Genomic DNA, 21,799 nt, shown 5'->3' on the forward strand with positions numbered 1-21,799 from the left:
TGTACATTGAGCACTATCGAACAAGAAAGGGTTGCTACATTATACTCGCTGGGTGTAACCTCCTCAGTTTTAGAAAGATTTAGCGAGCGTTGAGCCGCAGGGCCATGAATACAATGAACTAGTATATACCATGCATGAATTCGAGGTGGTTAAAAGGGGGAGGCAGATACGAAGCGCAAGCCGTAAGAAAATAAAAGCTGAATCCTCCTGTCTCTCATTTCACATTAGCAGCCACTGGCATGTACATTGAGCACTATCTGACAGGAAAAAGTTGCTACGTTATACTCGCTGGGCGTAACCTTCTTGGTTTTAGAAAGGTTTAGCGGGCATTGGGCCGCAGTGCCATGAATACACTGAACTAGTATATACCATGAACTCAACGTGGTTGAAGGTGCGAAGTAGACCCGAAGCGCAAGCCCTAAGAAAGTGTGCATGTGCCACCTCTCGCTTAGTCCTTGGAACGTCCACTGAATGGCGGTGCTTCTATATGGGGAATATATGATAAAAAGATGCGAGATGGTGGGACTTGGAGTGTTCAATAGATGGACAAACGGACACACAGACAGATGCATGGATGGACGCATGAACGGACGCAGGGGCGGATGCATGAACGAATGCAGGGGCGGGGTCATGAACGAACGCAGGGACGGGCGCACGAACAGACGCATGGACGGTCACACAGACGGACGCATGGACGGACGAATGCTTCGCCCCACTCTCCATCATTCACTCCGTGGATATGCTGCCATTTTTTTTTCAGCGCAGCCACTGAGGAGACGTGGACAGTCGAGCCCACGAACACAGCAGAGCGAACGAAAGAGCGAAACGAACTAGCGCGTGGATAATCACATTCACTGCAGACGCAACGCCACAGCCAAATTTGGAACTCTGAGCGAATGAGGGCCACTTTATGCATACAAACGGAAACACTCTATAGGCTACAACGTCTTATGCTGTAATATTAGATTAAGGAAAACTTTCCTAACACGCCTTTGCATCACTCGAACAGGCTTTACATGCCCAGCTCACAGTCGCGATTGATCGGCTTGACGAGACCGATGAACGTCGCCGTGGAGCAACACGCAAAGCAGGGACCTCTTCGTAACAGCACCACGCCTCTGGATCCGTTCAGCGCCGTGATTCGTCGCTGCGCGGCGTCGGGGAGCCCGTAGTGCACGTGCGCGCACTTCAGCTGCGCTGAGCGGCCGATGTAGGCACGGACACATTGCGATGCCTCGGCGTCCGAGATCAGCGTCGACGTCAGGAGGCACAGATGCTCCAAGATGGGCATCAGGGACAAGCTGGCCTGGAGCGAGATAAACGGTGCTCGGGATATAAATAAAGAATAAATAAGCATAGATGTCCATTAGCGAGCATGGTTAGATCGCAGAATACTAAGGTGTTTCCAAAGCTAATGCGCACCTCACAGTTTAACGCGTTACTCCCGCTATCGAAAGAAGCATAAAACGAATCAAAGAGATCTTCGAGCGAAGACTTGAAACATCCATGGCTATCGAAAAAAAAATCATCGCTTATGTTTCTAGCGATCTTCAAAAGAAAAAAAAAGTATTGTCAGGAATGACGGAGCAGCGCATTGAGCAACCACTTCAGATCGCTATCCATGTCGTGGGGTGCCGAACGCCCTCCAGAGCTTTTGTACGCAGGTTTCCATCGTAATAAGACAACGTCGAGGATACTGATGTCATTTATATTTGGCCGAAAAGACATCCACGCGTACCGCGAAATATAATAAAGGAACCCGCATCTCTAGCTTGAAATGTCACCGCTGCTTTGAGCTGTGTTAGATGGTGCCAACATGAAAATAACCTAAAGTGCTGGGATTGAACGAGCGAAGGCCACGATAAAATCATGATGCACACCGCGGTGGGATAACCCGAGTATAACGTTCAGGACTTGTCATTCTTCACAGGGCAGCTAAAGCAAATTACACGGACCTTCGAAATCATCAGCCATATCAAAAAATCAACCGGAGTGGTCGAGTCCACGACCTTCAAGTGAGTGACCCTATCATCGTACCAGACGCCACAATGGTCGACAAATAATCTACGCGTACAGAACTACCGCCATTCGCAAAGATGCGATGACTCACCATAAAATGCTGATCGTTGAGTGGCAGGTCTTCATTCTGCAGCACGAGGCAGCGAAGAGCTATGAACTTGGCAAGATGTCGGAAAAAACTGTCGTAGTGCGTCATCCCTACGGGGCGCCACCCCGCAAGTCGAAGCGTTGAAGCTGCTCTGTAGTGCTCGAAGTACAAGGGGAGTACCCGAGAATTGACGTCACACAGGGTCAGCCTGGTGATGCTGGAAGACAACAAGGGCGCGTCTGATGATCCCTGGGCAGGCAGTGCTATGTTGGCAGCATCGCAGGAAGCACAGTGGTATTGATCTTCTCGGGTTACTACACGCACGTCCAGGTCTCTGAGGATGGGGCAAGACAACAGCAGTCTGCGTACGGAAGACTTCGTCGGAAACCAACACGGTGGCACTGAGAGTGCCAGCAGGCGGCTCCCCAGCCGGCTGTCATGCAGAAGAGTGTCCGGAATCACGTCCTGGTGACAGTGAAAGGAACTGACGTTCAGCTCGACGACGTTCTCCAGCGTGGAGAAGAAACCCCCCAGGTGGTGTCCGGACACCAGTGTCGCCCTCGGGTACGTTACCTTAGAGTACCATTGGGGCAGAAGCAGGAGGCAGAGTTTGCGGACGCGTGTCCAACTGTGCCGGATTCTTGCGTTCAATAAGGAACTACCCGACTCTGAGTCACCACCGGAAAAAACGACCAGCTGCGACGGAAGACTGTGGGACGGACCACCGCGTCGTGCGAGGCGACCGAGTTCGACGCAACTCCACCAATGGTGCGACTTGTCGTGACAGACATTTCCGCAGATGGCCGCGTAGTTCGCGAACGTCAATAATGGATCCGGCTGGTTAGGAAGCGGAACGGAGTCCGGCACTTCGGAGGTGAACGTGAATGTTTCCAGTCGGTCGAACTGTTCGTGAAGCTGCTGACACTTCGCCAGACCGTTCGAGAACGTTCCACGCACGAAGTGAACGTGAAGTCCGGTTATGTTCGGGCAGAAGACCAGAAGCACCGAGAGAAGCTCGAAGTTGTGGTCGCCGCCGACCTCGACGTACAAGCGACGCAGGCTGTGGTACCGGATGACGTCACACATTTGCGGCCCTATGAGACATATATTGTCGATCTCGTAATCGACACTCGCCTGGGTGTCTTGGACGAGCGATAACTCTAGCTGCTGCAGATACTTGAGTCGTTCCAGCATCAACTTGAGCAGAGCGCTAGGCTGGAGCGCGCAGGCAACGCAGCTCAGGCGCCGGAGTCTCGCACAGCGGCTGATTTGCTTGTACAGCTCAGCCGGTTTGCATAGTAGGCAGTTTCTCAGGACCAACTCACTGACGTCATCTGGGTTTAGTGAGTCTAGTTGCTGGACCAAGTCAGACAGCTCTCCTTTCATAGTCAGACGCACCGTGCCACTGTTCGCGTTCACGGCCATCCTTCTTGGAAACGGCTGCCTGTTGTTCGAAGGTCCTGTGGATGCGCTCGACCGGCACGAAACAATCGCTGAATCAGTAGGTGACTCCTGTGGCGAATGCGCCTGCGAAAGAGATGCGCTTAGCTATGGCCGTGCTCCACGGCCCCGACGTCACAAAGGGACGGCGGCGCTCCGGTCGAATCACGCGATTCATCTCAAGTTAACGTGCGCCAGTTATCTGTGTGTCGGTACACGGAAATCATATTACGTGACGCTGAGAGCAGGTGGCTTCCGAGGCAACGTCGAGCGGCGGCGGCACCGCTCTCATCGTATAGCTGAGAAATTCCGCCGTGCTCCCTCCGTCACGACACTGGCGCCTTCACGTCCGTTCATGTGCAGAGCTCTCGGATTTCGTCTGTGGTGCGTCACAGCGCAAGTATTGCCGACTATAGCTGTGCTCCGGGCCGAAAGAGGAGCGCGTGGGCGCTCGGGTCCTTGCCGCCGTCATTGCCGAATGCGGCGACAAACTGCTTTTGCCGGCAACGTCTATCCCGGGTAACGCATACCTTGGTCACTAGGAGACATGATGAAATTGTAAGGTCTGTTTGTGCGTGAAGCAAAAGAAGCCAGTGATGAAGGGGAATACAGACGGCAGGATGGATGGTAAACTTAACTTTTGTTTATTTCATGAGCCTACAGCACATTATATAGCTCACCTGGTTGAACACATGTAGCGCGCACATTGCATCGTTTAGTGAGGTCGCACAATTTTTGATCTGCACCGCAGTATACTTAACTAAAACTTAGAAAGTTGCATCGATAAAGCTGAAACGCACTCATGTACCCGAAGTGTCTCAAAAAACCAAATACGTCTACTATTTTGTTTATGTCGCTTCTAATGGTCCCGCGCCTTCGAAAGCTTTCGTCACCTAACGTGGTTTCTTGTTGCCTCCTGGATCGGATGCATTGCAAGCTTTACGACGTGCCCCCGAGATCGGCACACACACACAAAAAAACTGTGTCACATCATGACGTCATCACACGAGGTCGGAGCAACTTCGTGCACTGTGGCGTCATGATGACGTCTTAAATTTTGACCATCTGGGCCGTAGTAGCATTAGGGGGGTCTCTTGCATTACTCGTGTTGACGCAGAGTTTTAGTGTTCGATGAGGAATCTACGGCTTTGAATAAAAAAAAAACACGCTACATGCCTCCTCCCACACACTTAACAACAAAAATAGTTCGAGAGCCCCTCCTGTGAGGAATCGTCGAGTGATCGTCCCAAGTCACCCCTATACCACCTCAGGCGGCGGCTGCATTTCCGATGGAGGCGGAAAAAATGTAGGCCCGTGTGCTCAGATTTGGGTGCACGTTAAAGAACCCCAGGTGGTCTAAATTTCCGGAGCCCTCCACTACGGCGTCTCTCATAATCATAGAGTGGTTTTGGGACGTTAAACACCACATATCAATCAAATCAATCTATACCACCTCAGGTCCTCCACGACACCCAATTCGTACGTGTCTAGCGTACGCACAGAACTGGACTACTCGATGCACTTGTACACAGCAAAACTTTTTAACACCCTTATGGGTGTAAAAAGGGTGTTTTACAGATTTACATCCTTTTCGAATGAATGTAACACCCTTTTCTTTGCTGGTACACCCTCAGAGAAGGGTGTAAGGGGCATAAGGGTGTTATTATGCCGCTCGTGAGGGTGTTGAAGAACAGAAGGGTGTACACCTATATATATATATATATATATATATATATATACCTGTCCACACCCTCTCTGTGACTTTATATAGTGGCCGTCCTGTGCCCGCCGTCAAACCGGCTTTAAGATATCACACCACACGCAATGTCCGTACTTGACATAAACTTACTACAACTGATTCGCTCCGTTCTGGGGGAGACGCGTGTAAAACCAAACCTCAAATTGCCGAGCTGTCTTCTCGTTTATCGTTTACTTTTAGACTTAACGGTGACGGCTCTGGTGAAAGTCGTGGAGAGAAGTCGGGTATTTATATCACCACATACCTTTTCACACATATGGTTCCAGGTGCCGGCTAAACTGAGCCCCTTACGCACTTGCATACGACAATTCGAAGGCGGAAGCCGCTTTCCTCGCTTGGTGGCGATTTAAGGTCGAGGCTCGTCCGTTGGCTGCCGCTGATGGCGATGAAGGACAAGCGCGTTCCAGACCACACATTATTGTTGTTGTTGTTGTTGTTCTCCTATTGTTAGTGGCACATACCCACTGTGGGAGATTGGCCAAGAATCGAGTGGCTTCAAAATTTACTGTTCAGATTTGGAATGATGGAGGTTTAACAGAAAGATTACCGATAGCCTAGGAAAGTGTGGTGCCTAATAGAATGCATACAAATATTTACATAAACGAATTTATTCTTATAATAAAGCAATAATATGATTTTATACGTATATAATTATGTGGACCTGTTAGGATAATGAAACTGGTTAATTAGTCAGCCTATTAGTTTCATCAATATAGTCCCGGACGGCCGCGCATACTGTCGCATTAGAGAAACCAGAAATGGAAGCTCCAAAAGACAAAATGACAGGCAGAGATAAGTCCATACCAATACCACGTAAAGGTATTTCTAATAGGGTTTTTCGTGATGTGTTAAACCGCCTGCAGGTCAAAAAGAAATGGTCTATTATTTCCAGTTCATCACAGAATGCACACAGTGGCGAAGGTGCCTGAGCATACCTGTGTTTATAGAAATTTAGATTTGGTACCCGGCAACGCAGCCTTGTGATAGCTACTTCTTGTTTTCGAGTGCGGCAAAAGTCTCTTCGCCAGGGATATAATAAATGGCGATATTCTGTAGAGTTTGTTAATGCTGAACCTTTAAAGACTTGCATAAGCGTACGTCTGCGGAATCGAGCCGCAGTCACATAAGCGGATGATGGACAGAGCGGTAGAATTGGTTCGCTGATTAACTACTTAGCTAAGGAATCGGCTATTTTGTTTAAAAACAAACCTTTATGTCCAGGAACCCAAACTAATCGTACTTTTCTCAAATGCGCAGGTACTAGAGCACGGAACGCCTTTGTTACTTGATTATCAGCACCAACAGAAAGTGCCGCACAGAGAGATAGGGAATCTGTTATTATGACAGCTGATGTAATTGCTGTATCTAACTTGCGTAAGGCGAGCACCCCTGCCAGAAACTCAGCCACAAAAACGGGTATGAAATCGGGTAGTCGAAGGGAATAAATCCAATTTAAAATTGGGCTGAAAATACCAACCCCTGACTTTTCGTCGTATTGCGATGCGTCTGTAGCAATAATAACGTTCGTTGTAATACGGCGCAGGTGATCTTGTAGTAAATCATCCAAAATATTATGGGGAAGTAATTTGGCATTATTAGGAAAAATGTCGTCGAGCTGAATTTCCACCGGGGCTAAATTATCCCGACTCGGCATAATGTCGCATGATACGTACGTTTAGAGGCTCCAGTAAATTTTGCACAAATGTAATTTGTGGCGTGTGAAATCGCGGCCGTCTAGCAAAAAAAAAATGATTCCGGGGTGGATATAAAGGCTGTTTCTGAATGTCGTAAGGGTGATTCATAAATTCTTAAGAATGTCCGAACAGTCAGAAGGCGAATTCTACAAGAAAGCGGCGGGACCCTCGATTCGAGATACAACACATTGTTCGCAATTGTTTTGGGAAGGCCAAGGCATAAGCGCAAAGCTTCTTTTTCCAGAAGAATTAGAGGCCGCAACATGTAAGCTGGAACTCCAGAGAAAAGTACACATCCAAATTCCAAAAAGGGACGAACGTACATGCGATATATCATTACCAATGTGTCTCTTCTCATACCTATGCGGTAGTTGCTTAGCCTACGTAATATGCCAATGGCCCGCACTCCTTTTCCGGCGATATATTCGATATGAGGTCGCCAGTTAAGTGACGTGTGATAAATTACTCCAAGGTATTTAACAGATTCCACCTGTGGTATATCCTCATGATGGTAAGACAGAGAGATGTTCACAGGGTATTGCAGCGGGAAAACAAGGAGGGCACATTTACTCGGATTAAGTAAAAAGCTGTTGCCATCGAGCCAGCTCTTCAATATATTAAGGTAAGTCTGCAGCCGTTCATATTAGGTCTGAATGTTATCTGTCATTGCAAAAAAATGCGATATCGTCTGCATAAACATCAGTTGTTATATCCTGTTTACGTTGAATGGTGCTCATTAGTAAATTAAATAGCACCGGGGAAAGCACCAAGCCTTGCGGTACTTCCCTCGTTTGGGTATGAGTAGATGATGAAAACCCATCTTTAAAACAATAAAATTTCCTGTCTGCAAGAAAATTATGAACCCACGCTACTATATATGATGGAAAATCAAGGTATTCTAATCGATCTATCAAAATACAGTGCTCCACGGTATCATATGCTTTAGCGATGTCTAAGGTAACTAAAGCTGCATATTTTTTATGTAGCCGAGCTAATTGAAGCCGACTTTCTAAGTCAACGTGGGCATCCCAAAGTGAACAACCAGCCCTCAACCCAATTTGACAGGCACTTAGAATTGACGTCATGGTAATAAGTTCATTAATTCGTATATTGATGATTCTCTCAACCAATTTCACTAAGTTTGATGTCAGTGCGATCGGCCTTATGTTATCCAACGTGTATGCATCATTTTCATTTTTTAGCAACAATACAATTTTGGAAAGTTTCCATTCTGGAGGTATCCATGCGTTCCTTAACGAATAATTCACTAGTTCTAGCAAAAGATTAGGCGATTCCTGGAGTAAACATTTCAACATAGAGTTCGTAATCCCATCTGGTCCGGGAGCCGTCCTCGGTAAGCATAATACTGTCTGACTCAATTCAGCTAAAGAAACTTCTGTAAATTCATGCAAGTTTACCGGAACGAACTGAATAGCCAAAAAATTAGCAGTGAAGCGGCGTTCTAAACCTTGCGCTATGTCTTCTAGAGAGGAGTTCATTTCTTCCGGCGTCATGACACATGACTGCAACGTTAAAGGTGCTGGCAGTACTTTTCTTGTCCGAAGATAAGCGAACAAAGCACGCTTATTTTTAGATTTAGAAAGATAATCAAAATGTCTACTGTCGTATTCTTCTTTCGCGCGGTTCACTGTACGCTTAAGTACGCCAGCAAGGAATTGATAGTCCTTCCAGTTTGTTGGGCTCTGATTAAGAAGAAGTTTTTTCCAAGCGGGTTTTCGTCTTCTATAATCGCGCGTTAACTCATCATTCCACGAATGAGAGGAGGATCGTTTATTGGATGGAATAGAAAATTCGGAATTTTTTCTAGATCCCTCCAGCATTGAACCAATGGTAGATGCAATCTCCTTAGTACTGGCATTTCCAAGCTTGGAAATGGCCGAACGGAGGCAGGTTTGAAATTTCTTATGGGTGATGTATGTGCGTTTTGGCTGATCTAAAGTTATTGTTGGACAAGTAATGTCAAAAACTACAGAAAGATGGTCGCTGTTAGTTGCCGAATCCAAAACAGCCCATGACGAAACCTTGATTGCATTGGAGCAAAACTTTAAATCCAATACTGAGCTAGTTTGACCTCGGACCTTTATTCAGACAGAAGAGGTTGTGATCAATAGTCCATTCCCACAGTCGCCTACCACAAGAATCTGTCCTTATACCCCAAGACAAATGATGTGAATTAAAGTCTCCTGTGCGTACAATTTCCTTTCTACATGCTACCAAAACGCTGTCAAGATAACGCTTACTTTGCACACCGGAGGGGAAGTAACAATTATCTTTCTGCCGTCACGGCACAGCGCATGCAAAATACCCGCTGTATCCCACGACGATAACGCTGAAGACAATGATAAACACGGACAACGATTGGCTTGTGCAGTGGTCAGTAGATAAAGTTTCCATATGCTCTACTGTGCACTTATTGGTATGACTGGACATGACCAACAACCACAAGGGTGACGTGCCCATATAGTCTTTGCCAACTTCAGGCTGGGTACGACACCGCAAAGCAGTACTTTGGAAGACAAAACGAAATTTGCAACTGAACGCAACATTCCCGTTATGACCAAGAAACATTGCACATGACAGTACACCACTTAGTCAATCATTTACATGTGTGGGTATGTCATGAGTAATTTACAGTAACACCAAATGATCCCATTGCTTCACCCACTCATCATTACTCACTTGGTGGATAATAATAATAATAATAATAATAATAATAATAATAATAATAATAATAATAATAATAATAATAATAATAATAATAATAATAATAATAATTATTATTATTATTATAATAATAATCGGCCTGACTACGTCCTTGGGAGAGGCCTTTGCAGGACAAAGGCCTCTCCCATGTTCCTCCAGTCCACTCAGTCTTGTGCTTGCTGCTGCCATGCTGCTAATAAACATGGCATATCCACTTCAGGGATATGCCATGTTCATTAGCAGCACTTACTGAGAGTCGTGTGGCACGTAGCGCGTAGGCGGGAATAATTAAGCTGGCAATTGCTTAAGGGTAACTGACTTAATTCCGAGAGAAGGCAAATGTACGAGAGGAAGGCAGAAAATTGGGTGGACAGATGTTAAGAAGTTTACAGGCATAAAAAAAAGTCCAGGACTGTGTTTTTTGGCGGAAACATAGGAGGGGTCATTGCCATGCAGCGGATAACGTTAATAGGTTTATACACAGTTGCTCGGAGTGGTTCCCGTACATTCTACGTACGGTTATGTGCATGTTTGTTTTCGTGTGATAAATGTTGTGTGCTTCGAAGCTAATTTAATTGAAAATTCGTTTGCGCATGACACGGCTACAGACATTTTTTTTAGTGGGTGTAAAAATTTACCCACATACTTACTTGAATAAGCTCCCCGATACATGTAAAAAGATACTCCCCTTAAATCCATCCAGAAAGGCCGTTTGTTAGGAGAAGTAATTTTAGTGCTTCATATGTAAGGAGTATATATAAAAACACCATCGGGGGGTGCGCTGAAGGACAGGTCAGTTACTCCCATGTCGGCTAAGAGTGTACCCGTTTAATCATTCTGCCTCGCAGTTCTTGGCCCCTCATTTCGCTGGCTAGTGCCGCGAAGGGAGAATATCGTCTCCATCATCTTACGTATTCATCATTTATTTTTTGTTCGTGAAGATATGTTTCAACTATTCTTTATTATTTTCAAGACAGTAGGTTCTAAAGAAAGACTTTATACAAAGCGAGAAATTAATATTTTTCTAGCATATAAATATCGCTTCTAGACTACCCGATTCTATGGCAATCTCTCAACGTGGGTTTAAATATTTAAAGTCCAGCAGTTTCCTTCAGGTGAAGCGAGGGGAAGAGGTGATCAACCCCCGTTGAGCCAAAATTTTAGGATCTACATCCGCCTTTGTGCGTGAGCGCCATCCCTAAGAGGTCATCATCATCATCGTCATATCTAAATGAGCTCTGGCGATGGTGAGTAGAAGAACAAGAAGAAGAAGCCTGCCATCCCGATTGAGGACCTAGCTCCTTTCTTCAACGTGAACTACGACGACCGTGGCAACAAGGAAACTTTCAGCCGTGGCCTTGCCGTGGCTTTCCCCGCCTCCCCGAGATGAGTAAGACCCAGACTCGGTTTTGTTTTTTTAGGGAAAGCTACGCAATCAATGCAGCACATAGTGTGAGTTGGGCCAGCCATCTCGAAAGTACGGCTACGCTGGACGCCTTGAAAACCTAATTTAAGAAGAGAATTCGCGTATATTTTGAAGACATTTGGCAGTTTTAGACTAGCGTACACTGCAAACCAGTTCGCTCACCTAAAGGTGCTTGCCATGTCTATATCTAACACGCTATTCAATAAGGGTGTTCGTTATAAACACGGTAAAACACCGTGTTTATAACGGTGTTTAAAGCTTGTTCTACATGCGAGCGTTGTTGCCCGAAGAGCAGAGTGGTAGCCTTCGCGCGAGCCCAATACAGGTTACGCGGGCCGAGCATTCGTTGCAGTAGCCCGCTATTTCTGTCACTCAACGGAGGCCCGCAGAGTGGAGCATATAAGACGCATGCGCAGTGGCGACAAACGCTAGCGCAAAGCTTTGCGTACGTGCGCTATATTCTAAAACTGCCTGTTACGTGGTCGTGACACTGTAGATTAGACGAGACACGATGGTCGAGACATATGCTTGCAGCCATAGAGTTTCTCAAAATTAACTAGAGGGCAGTTTGGCGCTGCGATCATTCAGCGACCATGGGAATGATGGGTAGTACACACATTTGCCTAGTCTTCGTGCTTGCGGACGGCGAATCGTACTTGCGGCTTCGTTTATTGCTGGTTACGGTTTTTTTTTTTTTTTTTTGAAAGAAGGAACGAACCCTTTTGAATTTGATGACTTCATTCAAAATGTTAAGCCAAAAAAATATCATTTTGTGAAGCGCAAACGGTGAACATTTGCTAATTTATATTTTCGTGAAAAAACAGCTCCAAGCCACACGAACACACACGGAGGCAGAAGCTGGCCAGAAGTACGAATATTAGACAAATGTGTGTACTACCCCATCATTCCCATGCTCGCTGAAGCGTCGTGCGTTGCAGCTCCCATAGACACTAGCGCCAGAGTTCCTTCTAGTAAGTATTGTGGGAAACTCTATGCTTGCAGCGATTCAAATCGCTTCAGGCAATACTGCATACAGCACTGTGAAGGACGGCCTCCGAGACTGGTATTCTTACCCCAGTATTCACAAACGCTTCTCGAATCGACTTTCACCCTTCACTTGACATAGCAGTGCGCCGCTGCTCGGCTGAAAATTACGCTGCGCTATTCAAGAATCGCAGCAGATCATCGCTGATATGCAGTGACTTGCCTTTATTAGAGATGGCGCTCCCATTGGCTTTCTCAAGTGAAGGTGGAGCGTTGAGTGAAGGGACGTTCTAGAATACGGGTGTTATACTGCAGAGCAGTGACTTAAGCGTGGCCGCAAACACTGGCCCTTTGATGGAACCGCCACTGAATACGTGTCGTACGGAAGCTTTTTGTTAGACGATGCTGCAATGAAGGAACAGACGAATCTCCCAATATTATTAAAGATAAGTTCATCTGGCTTCTAACGACGCTAACTATAGCGTTAACCACGGAACCTCTTCGAGGTGGTCTATCTATCCGAGCCCTCGAGGGTCTCGCTGACTTGAAATTTCCTCAACGTCATTACCACGTCATTACCACGTGACAGTTCCACCTATATTGTTTGTGGTCGTGACGTTGAATTAGGCCGGCAGCAGTCGGCTGGCTGCTGCTGGCCTCTTTTTTTTTTATTTACGCGAACTTGTGCCCGGGAAAGAAGGAAAGGTCACACTACAAGCAATGGACGCTGTACACGATTGATTGATTGATTATGTGGGGTTTACCGTCCCAAAACCACCATATAATTATGAGAGACGCCGTAGTGGAGGACCCTGGAAGTTTCGACCGTTTGGGTGTCTTTAACGTGCACCCAAATCTGAGCACACGGGCATACAACACTCGCGCTTCCATCGGAAATGCAGCCGCCGCAGCCGGGATTCGACCCCGCAACCTGCGGGTCAGCAGCCGAGTACCTTAGCCACTAGACCACCACGGCGGGGCATACACGCTATACACTGATAGCTTGGAACAGTGCGCCGGCAATCGATAATCTGCCGGGTGGTTAAGCGCGTTGGCTTTATCATGCGTGTGTTATCGAAGATTCCCGCATTATCGCTGGTGGCCGCCGAAGCTCTACAATAAACCGACAATTCGCGTCCTGCGTTGAATCTTGACAGATTAATCGCAAAATATCGGGAAGCTTCTCAAACCCTGCGGTGCGTCATGCACCGAGCAGTGCCAACTGTTCTTGCAGATGAACCCCCCCCCCCCCCAAACAAATAAAATGCACGTGGCAATATATGTAGCTCTTGTCTAAACCACTGCCTCATTACTTGATCGTGTTATACGACCATTCATTTTCATGCGCAGGCACCGACAGAAATGCGATGCGGTCAAGCGCAACTCAGAGCAACATTACCAGCACATCTATGGCAGGTAAACGAAGCATCTGCTTGACGACACAACACTTTTTTTTAAAGTTTAAAAAGACCGTATAGAGAGAAGACGTGTAACCCTAAATGTTACCATGAGAGCGAATTCCATTGAAATTATTAGGTTCAAATGTAGTATCCAATGCGCATCCAATGAGTTACAACACTTGAAAAAAAAAAAAGCGGGCCCCGTGACATGAAGAGGCGCGTTGTTTTCATTGCTTCTCCTGATACTGTTGATATGTGCCTATATCGCTGCGCATGTGGCAACGCCCTGAAACAAAGTTATAACTTCAACGGAGTTACTTCAACGGTTCACATAAAAAACAGTGCCAATAACGAGGGACAAGAAAAGAAGGAGACAGACAGCGGCACTGACTTTTATGTGGATCATGTCGTACCAACTCGCTCAAGCAACTACGTTAGCTACTTCAACAGGATATCTTAGTAATTGAAAGTGACGTGTCGTAACGTGACAATGATGACATTGGCTGTAACTTTTTGTTAACTTGAAGCGATAAATCGCATTAAACATCCATACGGTACCACCGAAACAAGCTATTCTAGGTTAAAAAACATTGAAGCACATTTTTGCACTTAAAGGGCCCTGAAACACTCTTTCAAGTAACCGTAAAATGAACTCACTGGAAGAGCTTATTTCCTCACGAATTCAACGCCGCAAAAATGTAAAGAATCCGTTCAGTGCGAGTGGAGTTACAAAGGTTTGTCGCATGCTGCAATTGCATTCTCTCTCCAGGCTCGTCCCGACGAAAGCGTTGGAAGCTAAGCAGGGAGGGATGGCATGGCCACAGAAAAACGTCGCGCACGCTTCGCGACCTTGAGCGCGTTTTCTTTTTTTTTCTTCGAATGCGCGGCTCTCTCAGTGTGATCGAGTGCACACGCGTAGACAAGTAGCGGCCTCCCGTGGCGACCTCTGTAACGAGCGAGCGAACCATGTGCAAATCAGCCAATGGCTGATAGATGGGTCGTTGACGTGTGATTTTCGGGCATATAACGTGATTTGTCGAGAGAACAGAAAACAATTTTTAGCTGACTTTGATAATTTATTGCGAATTTCAGGCCGCGTGCTGTGCTATAATATTTGACACGCGTGTTGCCAGGAGCCTCTACTACGGATCGGCAGCGTTTACTGACCATGCTCAAAAAGTGTGGCAGAGCCCCTTTAAGCAGAGAGAATTATTAATTCTAAATAACGTATTTTTGAAACTATCGCAACATGACACTACGTGGGACTGCTTATTGTCCATCACGTGGAGTGACTTCCGATAAATTTACCTCAGAGGCTCTCGGTTATCGGTAGCGACCACTGACGTTTTCGGCTGAGAGAAACGCGAGGGGGGGAGGGGGGTGGGTTAATTGGTATTTGGTCGGGTTTCGGGGTTTAGAGACTTATTTTCGAACACCGATTCTCTTACTCAGGTGGTGCTCATCTCAGCATTTCGTACATGCATGATCACTGTGCAGCTGTATCATTGACTCATGTAGTGAATGCTTAGACGCTCCTATAGGATTCATCCGCAAGAACGTCACAGGGCTCATCGAAAATTCCACCTTTGAGGCGTGGGCGGCGAGATACTGCCCATATACCGTAATCACAATGACCATATGTCTTACTTGTACATGGTATGTAACTCGCACATGGTATGTAACTCGCACAAAATACATTACCAACGCAATGTATTAGCTATGTATCAACTTAGGTTTGTACTAACGGCAAAACTGGAATCGGCAAAACAATACATATTAAACAAACAGAAGAATTTGCTGTGTATGTCACTGAAGAAGAGTTTTATATAAATTAAACAAGGCAGACACGTTCAAGCCTTCTTTCTCTCTCCGCCCCCCCCCCAAAAAAACTACCATGACTGAAACAGCCTATAAAAGCCGATGTTGTAGAACGTACACTAGTCACTTTATTTCTGAATACACTTAACAACCATTAAGAAATTCTTCTGTTACTGATTGTGTAATCTGTATTTTATGTAATATACGGAGTGCTTCCCTTCGCGTTGAATATGTCTGACAGAGTAGAATTATGCTATTCATTGTAATGTTTTTTTTTGTTATGAAAATGTTCTAATGTATGCTCTTGCGTTGTATGTCTTGTTGCAAATACAGATGTCACCAGGTCTGTCTGATGCTATTTGTTGCTTTCGCAGCGAAGAGTTTTGTATGCCTCGTAGGCCCATTCTTGCTTAAGGCTCAGTAAAGAGGTCAGCAGTAATAAATAAATAAATAAATAAATAAATAAACGGCATTGCACGAAAAACGTGTTTTCAGCTTAAAATTATTTTCTATTCCTGCCCTGTGTCTGAAATTGGGCCAAGGCTATATATAGCCTTGGCCCAACTTTAGACGTTTGCCATGAACGTGACGCTGCTGGCCTATAGGCTAGCTTGTTGACGTTCATGGCAAACGTAAGATAAATTCGTTAAATTCGTGTTGCTTCCTTTTGTCTCAGTAGTCGTGAAAACAAGCACATGTGTGAGTCTTGAGGTGTTAAGGACGCTGTTATGGTTTACTTGATCACTCTCAATGTTTAATTTTTTCTTCCCTTTCTGCCTCTCATCTCCTTCAGGTCCCAGCGTAAGTGTTGTGCTACATTCTATCTCTTATGCAAAATGCAGCAGACTGATTTTTGAATGTTTGAGAAAAAAAAAACAATTGGGCCTATACACACGGGAACCAATTATCTCCACGAAGTGATTGATGACGAGTGGGTAAGTCTAGGTCCTGAGGTACATGATTAAATTGAAGTTAATTACTAATTTAAATTGTTTGTTTGTAGGTCTTTTACATTCACTAACAATTATGGTTGATATTAGTCTATTGTTAAATATTTTTTTGTCTGACTCATATATGTTTCGACTAAACCGTTCGCTACCCAGCGTTGCCCCATATCATGTGGCCGTGACAATGGACACCACACATGCCTCACCCTCAAGGCACTTCGCCCCTAGATGTGAGATTAACACGTGGAATTGAATGGAAGGAGATTTTGACGGCGCGCCGATGTGCACAACTTCTCAACGGAGAGCATAATCGCCTACTTTCTTCGGGGGCGCTGCTCGAGAGTAAAAAAGCTGACGTCACAGACGTGGCGGTGCCTCCTTGCAGGGTTGCGCATTTTGTAGTAACAGCCAACAGATGAAAATGGCGACGCCCACGCAGCCTTTGTTGAAAACTGCATGGGCGCTCAGGTAAATAGTGGATCACATACTTTCGTACGATCAGGTTCAGTTTTTAGGGGCGATGCTCCTTAGGGTCGCTCCCTCTTACGTTTGTACGTAGTATGTATGTAGCCACCTCATAGTTTATGAATTGTTGACTAGATGACGTTGTGCGTATATGTCATTGGAAATGATATCACTCGATGGCGTTAGTGGTTTTCCTGAATGCTGATGATTAAAGAGGATAAATGGCGCTGGCTGTTATAAGAAGAAATTCACAGCACATCTACGTAGTGAATGATGACGAGTAGGCCAAAGCGTCCGTCTGGTGCATGCTCTAGGGTAACAGGATTGGACGGACGGATGGACAAACGGACGGGCGGGCGGGCGGATGGGTGGAAGGGCGTATGGACAGACTGACAGACGGACGGATGGACAGACGCTTTGCCCCACTCACCATCATTCACTCCATGGATCTGCTGTGATTTTTTGTGGCTCTCTTCTACTTATTATGAAGTCCTTTATATCGCCACAGAATATTAACCTCACCATAGGCATGCGCAAGATTCTAGATCACGTGTGTGTGTGTGTGGGAAGGGGGGGGGGGGGGTGAGCGAGATGAGTGAAGTTTCGCCGAAGCGCCAGCCCCCCTCTCCTCTTCCCAACTCCCTCCCACTATCAAGTACTCGCGCGAAATTCCTGGGCGAAGGACCAAACAGACTGGGACGGGCGCAAGACAAAACTGTTTCGTCTTTCGTCCAGGAAATTTGTGAGAAGTATTTGATCATGTAGTACCGACTATATTGAACCCACATCTTGTGGACCCTTCGCGCAGGTCCTTTCATTCGGAGTGCAGCGCGAGGAGGTTTAGTGTGTGTAACGTGAAGCGAGTGCCGGGTGAATAGCTTGACGAAATAGTTGTTCAACTCGGAAGAAATATGAAAAAAGAGTCGCTTGGATCCACTCCCCCCTTTTTTTTTCTTCCGGTTTGCCAGCTGCGCTACAATATAAGCAAAGAAGAGGTGTTAGAGTAGGCACCTTCTCTCTCTCTTTCTCCCCTTTCTGTCCCCAATGTGCGCAGGTCAGTGCAACCTACCCTTCCGCACAGGAGTCTACCGTCGGGCCCGACACTCAAGCCACCACGACGAGCTACACAGCGCCGACGTCAGTGCTGCTCAGCGAGGTGTCCATGCTGCCGCCAGAGGATACGGCGCACGACGTCGACGACGCAGCAAGGCGCCACCGTCGCGTCCACATTCGCACCCCCGAGGCTTGGCGCTCGTCGCCTCGGGTGCCAGCCACGCCGCAACTCCTCGGCACCGTGCCCGTCGGGGTGGAATCGTGAGCAAAGCTCGCTATTTCGTACCGCGTTACGTTGAATTCCAATGGCGAGAGTCGGGGACACCCGATGGACTCCGCGATCGAGCGCTCGACTCTGCAGCATACATCGAAACGCCGACGGCGCCGCTGGAGCATGGCGGAAGCGGGAGTTCTCTCAAGTGCTGTTTCCCAGAATACCTCGCGTTTAGTTACTCCATCACGGCAGTTTGAACGTAGCTGTCGCTACCAGATGAATAAATTGGGTAATTACAGTGCAAACTTAAGGAACGACACATTATCGCGAGATTTATTGGAGGCGTTTCACATTCAGAAAAGAGGCACCTGTTGCATCAGTGATACGTCTGTGTGACTTAGCAAAATGAGATGTAGCTTTTTGAGATGCGACTGTGGCCACTTTTGGCTGACGTATTGAAGCACGCATTCGCATACATAGTCGCGATCCGGTAGGCTACTCTTTCAAATAAACAGAGTTCACCGCCCGACCTTTCTGCTCCCCTTCTTTTTTCTCGAGTCTTTCTTTTTGAAAGTTTGCACTATAGTGCATCCCATTGATGTTAACCAAATCACCCACTAACACGTCTTACTCATCTGATCAATCGATCGTGCAGGAGCTCGTGCAAAGACTAATTAAATGGACCTTTCTGACTCAAAGCTCTCACTCTCCAGTAACGGAATCGATGCCACTCGATATGCCGAGCCGTGCATGTCGTGCGCAACTACTGTCATAGCACGCGACTACAAGCGACGTCCCCAACACAGGCAAGCGTGTGGAACCGTAAGCACGCCACGTCGTATTCCAATCCACTCCACCGGTTCCGGCGGAGCAACTCTTGCTGCTTCATGGAGTCACTCCCACTCTGAATCCACTCCGACTCTCTGATTGGAGCACTAGAATTTCGCTTTCGGTCTGTCAATGGAGCGCCATTGCTCCAAACAAGAAGAAACACTTGAACTGTAAAGTGGATGAGTCCGATCTGACTTGTGTATACAGTACGGTACAGTTCAACAACACTGTATGTAACACTGATATAGCAAATGATCGTTTAGAGCGAACTAAATACGAAGATCACTTGGACATGCTTCGTTTCAACGACGTTTATCTTTGAGCGTAACGAAACAGAAAATCGCAAGAGCCACGTTTAGAGCCCGTAAAGTGACTCTCAAGTGATAAACCGGCGAAAGCCCTTGAATTAATACAGGCTTTGAAACTTGTTGGCGTTATTTCGTGCTAAGGCCGGCAAAAGCTTCCCGATGATGCTCGATTCATTGCCCCAAATAAAGATAAGATCATCTGGTTGCACACAACTCCTGCAACACATCAAGAACCCGTATAGTCACATTCTATACTGCTCAAATCATTGGCGTAGCATGAAAACCTTTTTAGGGTGAGGGTTCCAACATCATTAATATATCTTCATTATTGCACGCGTTTTCTTAATGTGTGTTTATTCACGTGGGCAATGGCAAAAAATTATGATTGGGAGGGGGAGGGGGGGTTCAATCTTTAACGAAGTCCGTTTACATAGCGCTGCAGAAACTTATGCCGAAATTCTCGAGTGACTTCCCAGTGATGAAAGGGGCTAAAACATTGACGTCACTCTTATTCCGCACCATCTCGCAGCGAGCGGTGCTCCAAGAAGACGCTGCTTATGGTGTGCTTGCTGCTAGCCCTGATTGCTCTCCTGCTCCTTCTACTCGCTGTCGTCATCTTCCTGCTCACAATTTCGCCAGGTGCGCACTTGGGCAACCCTTTTTTTTGTATGTTAAAGCAGGTGGCGCGCAAAAGAACGACACAAGAGAGGAACAAGTCTTAGGGAAGCAGCGCGAAAGACTAGAGGACAATAGAGGCAGGTCCAGACAACCACAGGATGCGCCGCTGAATCATGTTATCCATTGTCGTCTCGTCCTCAGAGCTTCTTTCATCGTTCATCGTTTCGTGTGGTTGTGTGTGGGCCTCTATTGTCCTGGTGGTGGTTGTTGTGAAACTTTATTACCCGATAAGGGGTTGTGAAGGACAGGCTAGACTAGAGTTGCTGTATATGCTACCTTTAGTTTACATAGTTACTGTATATGCTACCTAACGCAGCATATACAGTAACTCTAGGCTAGACGTCAGGTGTATAGAGGGCATCTCCCACGTCGAGACAGAGAGCCCGAAGTTATCCGCCACCTCGCGAATCTCCTGGACAGCCCTATTAATTGGTCTGCTAGCGAAGCACTTCTTAGAATTTGGCCCACTGTTTCTTGTTGCCTTTCGCGCTCTTTCCCTATAGATACGTTAGGCCACCTAGCCAACAAGTTGACCCTATACGAGGAACGAATACACGAGACGAGCGCTGTTCCTTTGCGCTGCCTGCTTCAACATGAATTCCCACAGAATAACCCAGCTATTCGTTCTTGTAATGAACGCCTTTTCTGTATTGCTCTGAAAAACGCGATGAACTTCTACTGCTTTATGTTTCATTCGCTACGATTGATGTTAAAAATTCATGCCGCTATAGACGCAGGTGTGCGCAGGTCCTGTCTCCCATTGGCGAGGGAGACGGGGTAGTCTTCACAACACCCTCCTCCCCTCCTCGAATGTTCGCCGAAGCTTAAAAAATAAAAAAAAACGAGCTCTGCAGTTGAAACAAAAATCATAATTAGACGATGACTTGCTTGTTACAAATACCTGCCATAAAATATATCCCCAGCTTTCGGTGTAAAGGTGGGAGGCAAGCAGCTTTTTCAAAGCAACCACCGGGGCCCTTGCGCGTCGTTATCCTTTATACACACGTGCAGCCATAATTCTGCTAATTACTAAATAACTCTAATGTCCATATGGGTAAAATGTATGGGGCAAAATTGGAGCCCCTCTGCTAGATGAATATGAGGGGCGGCCACGCATACTAGTCTGAAGTTGGACTACCATCCTAGTTCAACTGTATTATTTCTCTCCAGCTTTGTTGAGAACACGCTCAAACGTCGATATAACGAACCCGAATGTAACCAATTTTCGGATATAACGAATTTATTTTTGTATAACATGTGACTTTGTTACAAGGAGGTTTGAGTGTAGCAAGCCCTTCCGCACCCATCTGTTACGGCCCCTACTGTGTTAACAGATGAGCGGAGAAGCGAAGGGCGACCTCACACGATGGGCCGGCGGCGCAAAGCTGAAGAATCACTGGGACGAAGTGCATGTGATGGCAATTAAGCGACAGTCTCCCTACCTGTTTCGCGCAGCATCGTTCGATGTTGTTTCGTTCGATGTAGCTGTAGATTTTTTCGATGTACTGACGCGAACACACCAAAACACGTGCACCAAGTATCTGACAAATGTTCAAGGAACTCAATGTCGAATGAACTGACAAACGTTGAAACAGTTCGATCGAAAGCGTTACTTTATTTCCCGAGTTCAATGCAGTCATGTTCAACTGTATTGGTTTGATGATTGATATGTGGGGTTTAACGTCCCAAAACCACCATATGATTATGAGAGACGTCATAGTGGAGGGCTCCGGAAATTTTGACCACCTGGGGTTCTTTAACGTGCACCCAAATCTGAGCACACGGGCCTACAACATTTCCGCCTCCACCGGAAATGCAGCCGCCGTAGCCGGGATTCGATCCCGCGACCTGCGGGTCAGCAGCCGAGTATCTTAGCCACTAGACCACCACGGCGGGGTAGTTCAACTGTATTGGGAAATTTGTCGATATGTAATCTTGCCCCATCAAGGCA

At 46.5% G+C, this 21,799-nt stretch overlaps 1 protein-coding gene across 4 annotated transcripts in view; it reads right to left on the bottom strand.

Annotated features, from left to right (window-relative positions):
• Nucleotides 1-21,799, bottom strand: part of LOC142767363 (uncharacterized) — a 56,105-nt gene that overhangs the window by 32,937 nt on the left and 1,369 nt on the right. The window contains exon 3 of one of the 4 annotated variants that reach the window (XR_012884837.1): nucleotides 940-1,306. The exons of the other annotated variants lie outside the window; for them this stretch is intronic. The gene's annotated coding sequence lies outside the window, so the exon portion shown is untranslated. Of the gene's footprint in view, nucleotides 1-939; nucleotides 1,307-21,799 lie in introns of those variants that run through there. 4 annotated transcript variants of the gene reach the window in all.

Source organism: Rhipicephalus microplus, chromosome 7 (assembly GCF_043290135.1).
Source record: "Rhipicephalus microplus isolate Deutch F79 chromosome 7, USDA_Rmic, whole genome shotgun sequence".
NCBI lineage: Eukaryota > Metazoa > Arthropoda > Arachnida > Ixodida > Ixodidae > Rhipicephalus > Rhipicephalus microplus.